The sequence below is a fragment of the Arvicola amphibius genome, chromosome 7, assembly GCF_903992535.2.
Source record: "Arvicola amphibius chromosome 7, mArvAmp1.2, whole genome shotgun sequence".
Classification (NCBI taxonomy): domain Eukaryota; kingdom Metazoa; phylum Chordata; class Mammalia; order Rodentia; family Cricetidae; genus Arvicola; species Arvicola amphibius.
In genome coordinates, this window is record NC_052053.1 from 37,878,397 (window position 1) to 37,895,477 (window position 17,081).

Consider the following 17,081-nt stretch of genomic DNA (forward strand, 5'->3'; position numbering starts at 1 on the left):
GCTTGATTAAAGATTTGGAAGGTGTTGTGAAATACATTTAGTCCTCTGACAGTCTTGCAAATGAAGCTCAACAAGTAGGCACCAGAGTACTGATCAAACACTTGTGAGGAAGCTTTACACAGATGACAGGCCCTGCTAATGAAGCCTGGATTGGCACAATATTTAATTTGGCATGCCCTCATGTTCAGCAGGTAGAAGTCAGTCAGTGTCAGGAGTTTGGGGATGCCACCTCTTCAGCATAATGTCTTTATTACATCTTATGATTTAGTCTGGCTTAAATTATTGTGCTCACAGTATGTATTTTATTTATAGAAAACATTATCCCATCTCTTACAGGATTAGAATGTTAAATGATTTTATGAGAGAAAAAAGTCCTTGTGTCATTTCATTAAGGGGTTGGCTAAGACAATCTCCCATTGTTAGTGAACGATAAATTTGTACACTACCACTTACTCTAGTTACCCTACTAGATGACTGCTAAAATGAAACACATTAAACATGAAAAATATCATTTATTTCCAGTATTCAGAAAACAAAAGTTAGAGGCAGATTTCTTTATTGAGCTAAAGTAAGAATAGCAAAGAAACGACATACTTAAGTGACAGAAAAGAATGTTGGGATAACTTTTATGTTTTAGCAAGTATTATAGACTCGTGTGGAAATTTTGACATAGCAGTTTTATTTTCTGAGTCCAGGGACTAAAGCTAATAGATAAAAGCAAACATTTCTGCAATTAATTTGTCAAACAGATTTTGATATTTAATTTAATAATACAGCTAATATATGCAATTCATATGAGTTTTTCATCTAAAGGCAAGTTAAAATGGATAGAAATAAATTTAGACAGTTTATTAATTCATTCAATTATTAAGAATGAAATTAAACTACTAAATTTCTATTTTTTTTCTAAATCTAAACTCAGTGAGAAATATCAGATAAATTCTGCTCACCAAAATACAAGTTCTGATGCATTGAGTGGACTTCATAGTAAAAGCCAATATAAAGTCTCTCTCCACAATGAGAGAGGAATTTGTATTTATACAACTTTGTCCTGCAGACTTGAGATGAGAAAGGAGAGAAATTAAAGTAGTTATAGTTTACCACCAATTTATTCTTAGTACTTTAAAACCCATATTTATATTTAAACAGATAGTTTTAATTTAAGAAAATATGAATGTTTTGTGCTACTATCATTTCTATTCTACTTTCCTGATCCGGTTTTTTAAATTAAATCCTCTTAGTTACATCAAATAAATTTAGGAAGACCCTTTTCCCATGTAAGTAAAATAACTTTTTTATATATTTCATGGTCCAATTTTCTGGTGCTAATGAAGGATTTTTATGTTAACTTTTCATATCAGTCACTGTTTATGAACTAGGATTTGTCATAAGCATTTAGTCAGTATTTTGGATTCTTCAAAAGTAATGGTGTTACCAATTTTATACATGCTATATTGATGATTAGAGGAACCTAACCCTGATAGGAAGCTTCAAACAAATGATTACCAGATATTTTTAGATGAATATAACATATGTAAGTGTAAGCTTTATAAGAACTAAATGTCTACTAGAGGAATTGTCATATTTATGTCCTTTTCAAATGTTTAAGGGGAAGGGACTTTCTTTTTAAATGTATAAATAACACATCTTGTCTGTGACAATAAACACATACAAGCTACAATCTTCAGATACTACTTTGCATTTTGAAATGAATTTATGTAGTTTATGTCAGTTTAAAAACTAATGTGTAAAATTATTGCCTTCACACTGTATGAAGGAGACCTTAGAGCAATGTGCAACCCAAGTCAGTGAGTGTCAAAGAACAAGGGACTCTAGCCCAGATCTTCCTGGCTCTGAAGCCTTTACTCTTAACTGTAATTATGATGTAGCTCCCCAGAGTGATTGTATAAATCCGTGATGAAACGCACCTTTGCAGGCAATAATGACACAGAAGACTGAGTCATGGCACTGACTGTGGTTCACATTCTCAATATGTATGTGGGACTATTCTGTGGTTCACATGCTCCAGAAATATGTGGACCTGTATTTTGGAAATGCTATCCTATTAGGTGGGATGTATGCATTCACAGTTTTGTAGGCAAACTAAAACTTTGATTTCAAAATATTTAGAAACCATATGAAGATTATGTTTGTGGATGGATTTTTTGAGTTGTTATATTGTTTTGACATTAAAAATTTTCCCCTGATACATTTTATTCATTTATTTATTTATTTTTCTATGCATTAGAGTGTTGGGCCTCATCTTATTTACTTTGGCTAGAGAATCACTACATAGTTGAAACTGGTCTTGAAATTCTGATCATCTTGCCTCTACCACTATGCCCAGTTTGAGCCTGAAATTATTTAGTAGGTTGTATCTGAATGTAATCTTAGAAGAAATATTTAAAATAGTATCCTTAATATTATCAATAAAACATTAAGCTTTCAATTTTTACATTTACAGTAACAACTTTATTATGATTCTTTAGGGCTGAAAAAGTCATCTAGAATCACATTTTATCAGGATAGAAGTATAGAGCATGTTTTATATCTGAATAAGTATAACATGTGCAAAATATGGACAGCATATGCCTCATATCAAAATATGTATAGCATATGCAGAAATACAGGCACAATAATGAATATATATCCCATTTTTATGAAGTGTGAGTGTGGCAAGCTCACACTTCAAATTAAAATCATATACTTCTCTTTTTAAACTTGGATACTGCCTAAATTTTTACCAAAGTATAAGTTGCTTTTATAAGTAGTTCTCAGACATTGCATGACAGTGTCCAGGCATGGAACTGTGGTGCAGATGACAGGCAGCCCAGGTGTGGGATAGTCTTCCTGAGCAGTAACAGCTAGTCTTGAATGAATTGGGCTATCGCTCATCCTTCTTGTCTAAAAATTCTGTTGCCATTAGCAAAATCTGCACATATTCCCTGCCCAATTTCAAAAGCCAAATTCCATACTCCCAGGAACTGGGAAGTGTTCAAGTAGATTTAGAGTAAGTGTAAAGTAGGTGGTTGTATACAATTTGCATTTACTGTCAATCATTGCATGTCTTGAGTCATGGAACCCTAAATAGGTCCAATGAGGGAAATGAAGAAAGGACAGACACACAGACACATGTACAGAAAGGCTCGGAGCCTGTGGTTTATTCATTAATATAGAATCTTCAGTGCCCTGGTAGCTCAGCTTGTTTATTACATACATTTGAACAAGAAGGCATAGTTATTAATACAGATGAACAAGCAGGCAGGGTTATTAAATACATATAAGCAAGGGCGTATGATTATTATATGCAGTTGAACAAGGAGATAGCTAATCTCAGTAGGAGCAGTCATTGTAGGGGAGCTATCTTCAGGCTGTAACATCAAATGGGGAGAAAGCTAGAATGGACATTTTGTGCATACACCATCAACATTTGTACTAAGACTACCAGAAGGCTCAGCCATCCCTCTATCACTTCCCTGGGTAAAGACATGCCACTACCATGGGTCTGAGGCATTATTTTTGTCAACAGCACACATTCACTTACTGGCTCACTATAATTTACATGTTGTTTCCTTCTTCCTCTTTCTCTTCGTTCTTTTTGCTGATGGAACTTTCAACACCCAAATAAGCAAACTGAAGCTTATATGAATTATAAACTGTTGATATATTGCTTAGAATTACTAATTAGCTCTTACAACTTAAATTAACCCATTATGCTTATCTATGTTTAGCCATGTGGCCTGGTGCCTTTTCTCAGCGAGGCATTCTCATTTGGCTTCCTCTGCAACTGGCTGGTGACCGCATCTCTGCCTTTCCTCTTTCCAAAATTATTTTAGTATGGTTGCTCACCTACACTTCCTGCCTGGCTACTGGCTAATCAGCATTCTATGAAACCAATGTGAATGACAAATCTTTGCAGTGTATAAGAGCATTCTCCACAGCATTTCCCCATTTTCTTTTCAAATCAAGACCCTGAATCTAATCCCCTTCCTTTAGCTTTTTTCCTGACTATTATCCATAAAAGCTTGCAAACAATATGCTAAACAAAGGCAAACATCCATAATCCATTTTTTGGCAATGTGGGCTTAGTTTTCTAGGCTACTTCCTGCTGATTGGGGGTCCTGGTAATCTTATTGGTACTGAAAGAAAATTTAGGATTATGGTCTAGGTTATGACTGGAGTAGTCTGCGAGGCTGGACTATCTCAACCAGTAGTCACGAAGCTGTTCTGGATGTAGAACTCAGAAGAAACTGTAACAGGCATGCTCCGAAACAGATGGATCATCTGGGCCAATCATTCCCATAGGAGATTTTTCAGGGTGTCTTTCTTGATCAAACCTTACTTTTCTTAACCAAGAGTAACCCCACAGCCTTTCATTTCCTGTAAAACAAAAGCAAAACCTCTTCTTCAAAGTAACATATCTTTTGATTTTAAGTCAAGGCATTTTCAAAAAATATAAGTTGGATGTATCCAGCAGCATTTATAATCAATTGTCTTTCATCAGCTGTTGCTCCTTCTTTAGCAGTCAATTCAAAGATAGCACAATAACATACAGCATCCAGATTCTCTGTTTATTTTCCACCTTTACATGGCCTTTTTCTTACTCTATTTCTTTTATTTTTATTTTTATTTTTTTTTGGCTTTTCAAGACAGGTTTTCTTTCTGTGTATCTTTGGCTATCCTGGAACTCACTCTGTAGACCAGGGTTGGCCTCAAACTCACAGAAGTCCACCTGCCTCTGCTTCCCAAGTGCTGGGATCAAAGATGTGTGTCACCACATCTAAATACTCTATTTTTTTTTTTTATGGAACTTTCTCTATCCTTTTTCTTTTCTCTCCCAAGCCTATGTATATTTTTAAGCACCCTCTAAACCATTTAGATTTTTTTGGTCTGAATTTATCTTTACTGCATATCTTTCTTTTTTTGACCAAATAAGTCTGCCAAGCAATATGGCTATAATTAAAGCTGCAGCTTTGGTGGCTAGCTCTGCCTCATTCCTTAGATTTCTGAGAGTCTAATTTCATTGAAGAAGATTAGTAGGAGCCATGTTTACTGCCACAACTCTGTGAAATTTAAAGGTTCATGCCATCACCAAGAAGCCTGAAGCTAGCTGCTCATAAAAAATATTTGTTTGTTTTCATAACCTCTTAAAGAGAGCTGTGAAGTTTTTGTCACTAATGCTGAGTCAGAAAGCCCCTTTTAAAGGAGCCATAGCTCTGTTTACCATGAGCAACCATAGTCTACCAGAGAAAAGAAGGTTCCCAAGAAGCTACACTTGTCTGTCTAGAATCCTTTTTTTTTTTTTTAAATCTTTCTCAGGCTTTATGGAGAAATTCTTGCCAAATGTTTGGGCACCATTTGTAAACCAAAATTGTACTTTTGTTTCCCAGTCACCTAGACCCAACTAATCATACAGAAACTATATTAATTGCAACCCTATTTCACCAATGCCTCAGGCATATTCCTAGCCAACTCTTACATATTAAGTTAACCCATTTCTATTAATCTATGTATCACCATGAGACTGTGGCTTACTGATAATGTTCTGGCATCTTTTTCAGCAGCTACATGACATCCCTTTGACTCTGCCTACTCTCTCTCTCTCTCTCTCTCTCTCTATATATATATATATATATATATATATATATATATATATATATATATATTCAGATTTCTAGCCTTGCTTTACTCTACTATGCCATTGACTGAAACCACTTTATTCACTGACCAATAAAAGCTACACATATACAGAAAGACATCCCATATCATCTTCACCCTGTCTAATTAAAAAGAAAGGTTTTAACTTTAACATAAGAAAATTATATATACAAAACAGCTATCATGTAAGAATTATAGTTACACTATTTATTTCATTCATGTTTGGCAAATTAAAGAAAATGCTCTATCATCTTTCCTAACTTTGTAAGTTTTGTATCTAATTTATCTTTTATCATCTCTAAGGAAAACTATAATTACAACTATTTCATCTTCAACTCCATCCAAGATTTAAGAAGGATATAATATTTCTAAGTAAATAGGAAATGTATTGTAAGCAACTTCCATAATTCTAGTATTAATAGAGACATCTCACTGCCTGGACAATCACCCAAAGTTCTTTTGCAATGTCAGGCTTTCAGTTCAGTTTCATTGTCATCTTAGATATTCATGAATGTAGCATGGTTTTGTTAGAATTTCTATTAATTCCATTTGCCAATAAATGCAGCTTTCTCTCTCTTTTTATTTTGATTCTTATTATCACCATTTATTATCAAACGTAATCCAAACCTCAAAGTGTGGTTTAGCCATTCATTATTTTGTTGATTACAGATTTTTACAGATGAATTTAAAACAAATCACAAATAAGATTTAATTAAATTTGAGCATCAAACACTTTCTGAAGAAATGAATGAGGCAAATTCACTTTTGCAAAACTGCTTTTAGTGACAGCTGGAGCATTGGATTTGGCAGATGCTAACTTATGAAACCTGGAATTCAAGGACTGGCTTGTCAGTGTTTGCTTCCCTGAGGAATAAAATGTTGACAGAGTGGTGTCAATGCTAATAAGTTTTTGAATGTAGAAAGGGGAATTTCCTAGGAGGTGCTTGCATTCTATAAGTACCTTAGTACATTGGCTCGGTCCTCCAAACATTTCCATAAAATCACAGCAAATCTCACATTTCATTCAAGCTTTTATGAAATTATATAATATTTGAACAGATATTACAGAAGCAAGCATTATCAAATATAGTCTTTAAGTTAGTATACCCAAACTGTTATAATAAATGTAGAAAATCCTGGTAGTGACAACAACATCGCCCATACTTGCACTATTTATAATATTAAAAATCAACATTTTTTCTTTACAGATTATCCATTAATCTTCAGTACATCAGTCTGCATAACAATCAACATCTCCCTAACATTTAAAATACAGACTTCTGTCCCAGAGTGCCTTGGTAATGAGGTTGTTGTCATGGTAACTTTCTAATCATTGGCACACATTTACTATGGCAAACTTACATGATGTAAAGAATATAGATTTTTTTAATTGTTTGAAAATAGAAAAATACTCTAAATATTGTGGTTTTATCTGAAGTAAATTATGTATACATCTAATTATTTTGGAAATGGAAGAAGGGGCCTACTAGTACTGTGTGAAGTCTAATGAAAGGAGCCGTAACTAAGAGAAGAATGTGCTTTGGCAAAAGAGATTTGTTAGTAGAACCACAGTATCAAAACCTTTCAGTACTGCCAGTTAAAACCCCACTTTTAAATATAGCACTATAAAATCACATGATTTAAATATACATTTGTATAAATAAAAATCACCAAGGAAATACAAGAATAATTATATATAAGTATGTATATATAAATTTATATATGTATATACATTTTCAAATATAATTTCATCATTTCTCTCTTTGAAATTTAAACGGAAATTAGTTCATTCTACAAATTGAATTAATAATGTAAAAACATCAGGGTTATGTATCTGTTTATGATAACAAATGAAGTGAGCCTGTAGCTCATTGGACCTGAACTGTCAAAACTCATCATTTTAAAGTAGTACTGCTTTAGAGTAAAGTTTGCTAGATTCGTGACCAGTGAAAGGAACTGTAAGGCATCTCAGTATTTCTTGGGTTTTGTACATCCATTATATTGGATTTATCGTCCTTTGACATTAGATATTGGATTCATGAAAGTATACATTCTGTAATAAATGTCACTTCCTTCTGTTCTCCTTTTTAATTTTATTTGAGTGATGTCTGCCACATGTTAAGTAACTTCCAGAGAGCAAGTTTCCCTGTAGTTTACTAATCCATTACCCGTAACAAAAAGAGGTAGCACTACAGGTGCAGAGGAGAATAGTCTGCTCTGGTTAAAAAAAAATAGCAAATCAAATGAACCAAAGCATTTTCCAATGTTGATAATTTCCTAAAATCCCTGGAAATGCCTATTTACAACTGGGGTTCTGGAACTATTCCTAAGCAAATCCCCCCCTTTTTTTTTACACCTTCTGGCAGGTAGGCAATAGTGTGGTGAGGATGGAGCATGGGGCCAGCATGGCATGCCCTCTCATTTCCTGTGATACGAAGGTTTGGGAGAAACGGTCAAATTTTCTGCAGCTTATCCTTGTCTTTCAAACCCATTTCAAAGTAAAAGAAGTTAGATAAGGAAAAATATTAGACTTTTGACATTTTATTTTCAGAGAAGACTTTTGTAGGAAGAGAAACTGACACTGTGTGATTTATTCTCATATCAAGATTGTAAAGAGAACAAGAAGTACAAGACGCAATCTGTTGTTATTTCATTCCTTACACTTATTCGTGTTGCCCTCTTTTTTTCTGAAATCTGTATTGGAGAGCTTCAAAACAGGAACATAGAATCATCATAAAGATTCACAGACTGAACTTCAGCAAAGTAACTTCTTAATTTAGTGGTAATTACATGTTTTAAAATGCACTTGCCATTTTTGCAGCGTATTTTCGAAATAGATGGTTTCAGTGTGTGCTGATATGAAATCATCATGGCTTGCTTAAGCTTTGATAGGTGGGAATCTATTTAACTGGAGTTTGAGAAGGTTTAACTTTAAAAGCATAAGATACTATTTTTCTCATCAGTACAACAGTTTTAAAATGTTAGTTCTTAGTTAAAATAACCTACCAGACTTTAATGTTTTATAGATATAGGCTCCTGTACAATTAAATGAAATATTTTCTTTACAAATAGAAATAAAAATTGGAATTAGCCCATTTGCTTTTCTCATGGCTGATGAATGAAATCACTTCAGCCTACTTTACTTTTAAGTAATAAAATCAACTATAAAGGGAAATATGTTTTTGCCAATTATTTTTCAATACCAATATCCGAAGGTTTTTTTTCTGAAATAGGTGCTGTTTGATGCACAAGGGATCACCTTGTCATTCAGAATGCCCCATTTCATGGTAGTAGAGCTTATGAAATAGTACAATCTAATTTGGTTGCTTTGTACCAGGCAAAATGAACACAGAAGGATTCTTTAGATATCAGTTGATTTACAGTGACAATTACATCCAATAACAGACTAAGGTAATCTATGGGCCTGTGGACTAGGCACATAAAGACAGCTAAGTTTATCCACACTAGTAAATTCAAAATTTATGGCAACAGACCTATTGTCAAAAGGATTATTTTACTATATTAAATGACTTTGTGACTTTGTATGGCCTATTTAGACTAGGAAGCATAGAATGTGTACATAAATTTAATTGCTAATGGAGTCATATAAACAGTTTTGCTCCTAGGTAATAGACTACATTCTCTGTTCATAAACACGGTCCCTAACCACAACAAACCTAGTGGTTCACTTATTAGGACAAATAACTTTCCCATAAAAACAGGTGGCTGCAGGCTTAATGAGATAATACTGGATTTTGAAAGGAAGTACTGCTTATTTGTGGGTCACATGACTAATGTGAACACCTCCTTTGCCTTCTCTTCAAAGTTAATGTGGCTATCTTAAAGCTACTTTTTCCCAGATTCTAACAGACTTCCTTTATCACAATCATCTGTGAAAAACCAAAGTTGAATCTTGGCACAAACTCCCATTGTTAGTTTCAGTCTCATCAAGAAAGAGGCTAGTTTCTTTGATATCACACAAAACTGGTAAAATCCTGTTTAATGTCCTCTTCACAGACTTGACAGTGCTTCTGTCTTCTGATGCAGGAGAATTGCTGTCGCTAGAACTAAATAAAACAATTCCATACAGTTTTCTGAAGGTAAAGTGAGCGTAATATCACTGTTATTTCTTCAGGTCAAAAAAGTAAGTAGAGCAGGGAAAAGATAGTTATATAGGCCAACACTTGGTATACACAGTAGGATTTGACATAATTTCACCTGAATTTTCGTGGTAGCTGATGAACAGGTCTGTTCACCAGAAACAGTATGTTTCAGTATGGAACTGAAAACTAATTTCATATTGGAGGCTGAGTGATCTTGACCTATTAATGTATTTTTTTTCCTTTGGGTTGGTTTTTGAATCCGAGGTGTTACACTCAGCAATTTAGCTATAAAGTATTGAGTTTCATAATTTACTTTGTAAATGTTTAAATCAACAAAGTTGACAATGTGGTATTATTTTGTCTAAATATGAATGTTGGCCAATATCCTTTTTAATTTTAAAAAATACATACTTAAAAAGCATATTTGTTATCTAAATACACTTAACCACTAGAGTACAGTTTAATGCTTGGAGAGTAATTAACTCTGACCTATAACACCATGATGAACATTAACAGAATATTTAAGCCACTGATTACATCTTAATCATTTGTATGTTCACCTTAGTTGGTACTTTCTTCTTAAATATAATGAAACAATTTTTTAAATTAAAGGATGTTTATGGATACATAGTGAACGGGGTACAACCTAAGGGGCTGTTTACATAATCTACACTATATATTTTAAATACTTAATGAATATTAAGGAACTATAAACTATGAAGTTTATGGAACTACTTACTCCCTTGAAATCAATTTACTCTACAGTAATGGCATATCACAGTTCCTAATAAGGGATTTTTGAAAAACGACAAGGTGCATAAGTGTATGTGGTAGCATAATACACATTTGGTAATGTGTATTCTTATGCATTGATTAAGGTCTTGCTAAAAAGTACATACTCTCATTGCACATTATTCTAAATTACAGGGTCCTTTGTTGATTTTTAAAAAGACTTTTATATGTACATGTTGAACCAACATTTTTCTGACTTCTCTCTAAATTCAAAAAATATTTTTCCATTATGTTCAACATTTTGGTAATTAGAAATGAACACATTGTTTGCCTAACAATAGTAAATTAAGTTCAACTAAATCCTAAAATACATTAAATATTACAAATGCTAACTGTAGTGTAGCATAAGTATGATCTATACAACACAAGAGAACAATGATATTCTATATAAGATTTGCCTTTTTCAAATATTTTCTCTTATTTTCAATTTACTATTCACCTATCAAATTTCAAATTGTCAGTGTAAAAAGGAAACATACTTGTTAGAATAGATTATTATTATAAAATATTCATCACCAAATAATTGGATATGTTCAGTTACCCTTATTGCTTATATTTAAGCACAAACTAAGACTTTTCATAGTTGAAATCAAAGACTCTGCGATTCAAGCAAGCAAGTCAATTATTAAAAATATCAAGGTCTATCAAGTGAGGATAAAAACACATTTCTTTTAGAATTCACTACTGTTTTGTTAATGCAGTCAAGGGCATTTGTTTTCATCTCTACCATGTTTGATTCTTTTCTCTGAAAGATAAGTAAAACTATGAATCTAGTTTCTGTGTCTCCTACACCAATTCTTTTAGAGAAGCATCCTTCCAAGGTCCTTGTGCTTAAGAACCAGAATCCTATTTTAACTGTTCTTCAGTTTTATACTTTTACATCTAAACAATGTCAAATTGCCCATATAAGACTGATCTTGTACAGTCTGGTTCATTTTTAAGTGTTTGTTTATCTTTGTGGATCCAAGATAAAACTGTACTGAACATAAACGACAATGTTAAAGATCATGGTATAATCAAAGAAATGTCATTCCCACAACCAAAATCTATAACAAAAATTTTAATTTGTTACTTGCCATCCCTAAATACTTATGTGCCCCATCCTCAATTCATACATTGAAACATAGTTATCAATGTGTTAGTACTGTGAACTTTGACCTTTAGAGAGTGATTCAAGGTGATTGCTCTTATGAAAAGGATTCTGTGTCCTAGAATGACTCAGTTGGTGAAGTGCTTGCCTGTTGTGAAAACCTGAAATAAGATCAAAGCCCAGTGTCAATGTCACACACTTCTATAAGTAAAACACTGCGTAAATGGAGAGAGAAGTGGATTTCTGAGGGTCTTCAGCCAGTCAGTCTCCCCTGACGGGCAGCAAGTTCTATGTTTAAAGAGAGACCCTGTCTCTACAAACTAAACAAAACAAACAATAACAAAAGATGGAGAAGTATGATTGAGGAAAAAAATTCACCGTCAACCTCTGGTTCACACGTATGCTATATACACTTGTGCACTCTTGTGCATATACCGCATGAGCCACAAACACCAAACAAGCAAACAAATAAGTCCGTAATGGAGATTCTAGGCAGTGAGTAAGAATGTTCCTTCTACTGAATGGTAAACCAGAGAGGTTTTCTGCTGAAAATTCAGCATTCACCAGAGACACAGGATGTATCAGCAAGTTGATTTCAGCCTTCCCAGTTTCCCACACTATAGGAGGCAACTTTCTGCTTGTTAAGTTCCATTATGATTTTGTATGTATGATTGCGACATTTGCTTTTTAAAAGATCAAGTTGACTGAGCGAACTAACTATTTGAAAAACCTTTGAGAAGAGAGTTGTATTCTAGGGAAGGCATCATACTGTTTTGACAGTTAAACTCAAAGTCTACTTGCTTTCTAAATTTAAATCGACAAGTTGTATCTCTCTGTATGCTACTTTCTCTTTGCATTTGCTCAGCTCCCCCAGTTCTGTTTAACTTTAAACTGAAAATCAGTTTCTTTCGTTTCCACACATGCCCAGAGTCCTACACCAAGCAAATATCTAAAATATCTTGGCTGTTAGGTTCACCATATTGATCACCCTTTCTTCTTTTTTTTTTTTCTGTGAACATTAGCATGCTTTCCTCAGTTTTTCTAATTCTGAGATTTCCAGATTTTAATAGGGGGTGATTTCGAAAGTAGTATTTTATTTTGTTTACTGCATTCATTATGCTTGACTTTTTCCAAGATCTTGCTCTTCACATGGAAATTGTATCAACTGTCATTTCTTTATAATACATTTTATTTATTTCACTGGGAGTGAAAGTACTACTGTATACATTTTGGAATAAACTGAATAATTGCTGCTCTGAAGGGATATAATGAACAACATACTGGAGACTGGAAAGAAATAGATGAACTTTTCTCATGAATCTCAGAACCTACTAGAATTTTATAGTTTGTAGCACACATGATTAGGTACTGTATGAGTTTTAATTATTATTGGATAGGTGGTTGGAGGAAGAGCATATTCTCAGCTGAGTTATTTCTGTAATAGTGAATGACTAAGAAGAACAGAAGCAGGGAATGGCAAAAAACAGAAGAATAGGGGGGAAGCTCTGGCCTGTCCCCCTCTGCCCTTACATGATTAGGGAGTTACAGGGGCAACACAGTACACTTCAGAAAGCCATTTCTTACATATTTTCAAGTAATTGTAGAAACTGTCATTGTCACTTGAGTAGGAAAGGAATTTATATCCAGTATTTGTAAACAGAGACTGTATTCTTGTTTCCCGGCCACCAAGACCCGAAAAATCACATAAAAATACAGCATGGACAGGCTCACTGTGAGCCTTGTCAGTTTGGTTGCTCACCTTTCTGGACTTAGGGGGAGTTGGGAGGACCTTGAACTTAACATAATGAAGGGAACTCTGATGGCTCTTTGGCCTGGAGAGGGAGGGAGTGGGTGTATGGGTGGAAGAAGAAGAGGGAAGGGGGAGGCGGAGGGGAGTATTTGGAAATTTTTAATAAAAAAATGAGGAAAAAACTATATTAATTACAATGCTGTATGGCTGTGTGGCAAATGACACAGGTGTATGCCTACCTAGCTCTTATATCTTAAATCAACCCATTTCTATTAATTTGTGTATCACCACAGGGCTGTAGCTCATCGGTAAGATTCTAGCATCTTTCTCTTTTGACAACTACATCTCACAAGAAAATTACACTGTATAATTATAAGGGTTAGAAATCCCAGTGGGGGCAAGTTGGGGGAAAGGTCTTACAAAGTATAAGTGACACCCTGGATACAGAGCACTTGAAAAGAAATAAACTAAAAATATACTTGTTCTAATGGGAAATGTAATCAGAAGTTCGTATACCCCATATACACAACACTATATTATGAAAGGATAATTTTCACCAAGCTATGGTTATATTATTATATGTATTGTATTTATTTTTAAATTTTTATACTGTGTAAACACACATACAGAGTAAATTTTAAATAAAATTTGATTCTTAAACATGCCAGAACTATGGGTTAAATTCAAATATATGTTAGGTAAGTTTTCTATCACTAAGCAACACTCTCTTTCTGCATTTTTTAGTATCAGTTTAGTTTTTCTCCCTCCCATCTAAAGGTCATTAGATTTTCCTTCTCGTATTTTTCCCGAAGTTTGATTAAAAAGTTATTTCTTCATAAATTGTTTTCCCTCAAAGTTATCGATTAAAAAGTTGAAAAAAAACTTTTCCAAAGTTTTCATTTATATTTAAAGAAGCAGCTTCTATACAAAATTCCCATGAAAATGTTATAGTGTCAAAAATAATCCTAAGAATGAGTAAAACTTCCAAATTTTCAATGTTCTAACCTTATGGCTCATCAAAGATTCTTGTCTTAAGAATTATTTTACTTTTAGGGCCATTTGATTGGAAAACCTTTCCCAACCCTTTACTCTGTGGTAGTATCTGTCTTTGAAGTTGAAGTGTGTTTCTTGTATACAGCCAAAGGCTGGATCCTGTTTTTGTATCCATTATCTTAGCCTGTGTCTTTTTATAGTTGAATTGAGTCCATTGATACTAAGCGATACAAATGACCAGTGGTTGTTAATTCTTGTTATTTTTCTTTAGTAGTGTCTGTGTGTTTCCCTTCTTTGGGTTATGCTGGTGACAGGGGGATCAGATGCCTGTGTTTTTGTGGGTGCAGTTAGCCTTCTTGGGTTGGGGTTTTCCTTCTAAGAGTTTCTGTAAGGCTGGGTTTGTAGATACATATTGTTTAAATCTGTTTTTGTCATGGAATATCTTGTTTTCTCCATCAACTTTTAGACATGTCTGTGTTTGTATTGCTTTGTATGTCTGTGCACATGTGTGCAGGGCCATTGGAGGCCAGAATAGAGAATGTGATCCCTGGAGTAAGTGTTTCAAGCATTTGTTAATAGCCTTTTGTGGGCACTGGAACTTAATTCCTATACTTTGCAAGACCAGTATGCTCTGTTGACCAAAGTGGCAACTCAGTGGTGTTCTTCATTTTGTTTGTCTATTTGTTTGTTTAAATGAATAATTACTAAAATAATTTAAATGCATTTTATTGACTACTTTGTCTCATGGGATTAGAATAAACTGTATGCAGCACATAATCTTCACTGTCACAATCATAATCATAAAAGGAAATGAAGAAATTTTTTAATACAAGGTCTCAATAGGAAATCTGCCTGAAACTGGAATTATATTTCTGTTGTGATCTACAGTTCCTATTGAACTGTTCTATTATGCTCAAATATTGGGGCTTGTGCTATTGTTTTTAACTTGCTAGAAAAAAAATAGAAACGGTTGTCATCATCTAGATACTTTTCCCATACAAAGAAAGATGGGTGAAGGGGAAGCCTAGCCAAAAACTTTGTTTTGTAAGGTGTGTCCCCCTTTGGCTAAAGGCGTGTCCCCCTTAGGCTAATATTGACTTATAAAATCTTGCGGGCCTGCGGCCCGCCTGCTCTTTGTTTTCCTGCGCTCCTCGCTGGAACCTTGGATCTGTAAGTTCCCTTTCCTTTCCTTTATTAAAACTGAATTATATATATTAAAGCTTGTCTGGTAAATCATAACTGCCGATCAACCACACACCTTCAGATGGGAAGAAAATGGGTTATCAAGTGACAATGTATCAGAGTTGCATTATTGTTTAGCTCTAAAGAAGATTAGTATCGCTAATCTCTATGCTAGCTGTTCATAAAGATTGCATCATACGTTGATGCCTAGCTGTAAAAGAAGCTGAAGGAACTTTCAGCAAGTAGAGTTAGTGATGAGGTGTTTGTACCAGTTATAACACATTTTCTTGCATTTAGGATCTTGTCTTCCTGAACATTCAAGCTTGAAAGAAGAGGGTCTTATGCAGACACTGACTGTAGGTTATAGTGGTGTAGGCTAATAGACAGGGTCTTTCCCCTGGAAGTAGAAATCCAACTATCAAAGAAATGTGTGTTAATTATTGGATTAATCATTTAATCCAATAAAAATTTTCTCCTTATACCTAAGAAGACTTAATGAAAGAAGGCTTAAAGCTTGGATTAAAAAAAAACATAACTTTGGTAAGAGAAGAGTAAGCTATGATTTTAATGTGTTTGTGTCTGCTATTAATTTATAAAGCAAAAGACAAAAGAAACCACATTGTTTATTGTGTGAGCTATGAGAAAAGAAAAACAGAGTCTAATTGAAACACTGATAGCACCTATTGATTCACAAATAATAGCTATGTATTTTTAGTGTTAGTGGTCATAAAACACTCCAACACTAATGCATTTGTACTTTTGCAAAAGTTTGGAAAATGAGTTTGCCTCTAAAATGGAAGTGTTGAATAAATATAAAATGACATTTAGACTTTATTTTAGAAATGAACATTCTTATTTGCCTCTTTGCTTAAAGAGCAGGTAATTACAGAGATTCTCAGTAATTAAGGTCAATTTCATAAGCTTAGCAGTTAATCAAAAAAGTAAAACTTAAACAATGAAAGGAATTTACAAGGAAATCCGTATAGAATTTGATTTTGCCTGTGAAGTTACTGTAATTATATTGTTTCCTTTAAGGGAAACTCATTAAAATTAAGGTTATTCTTTCTAAATTAAGAGTTGATGTTATTTAACATTTGTCATTTCATGATATTTCTTGAGATTCTAGAATCTGTTTTGCACAGAAATGAACACATGAGCACAGAAAACTATACATTCCCTTAAACTCTTTAAAAGTGAAAATCTTATGCTATGAAATTTCTCTAGAGTCCAAGGATAGGAAGCAGAAGAGCATGTAAGTAGGACTTGATTTTCCTGGCTCAGTTTCCTGTAAACTGCCTGGCCTTGTCTGCTATATTAGTCCCATGTGTTTTACTTAATTCATATTTTTTTCTTTTAAATGTGGAAATAATTACTGAGAGATTATTAGAGATATTTTTGTTTCTAGTGCTGAACACATCCGGAAAAAAAAAGATTTGAATATTTTTAAAACCCCAGGTTCTCACTTCTTTTCTTTGTGCATATTCATTCTCATTTCTGCTTTCATGTTCCTGTC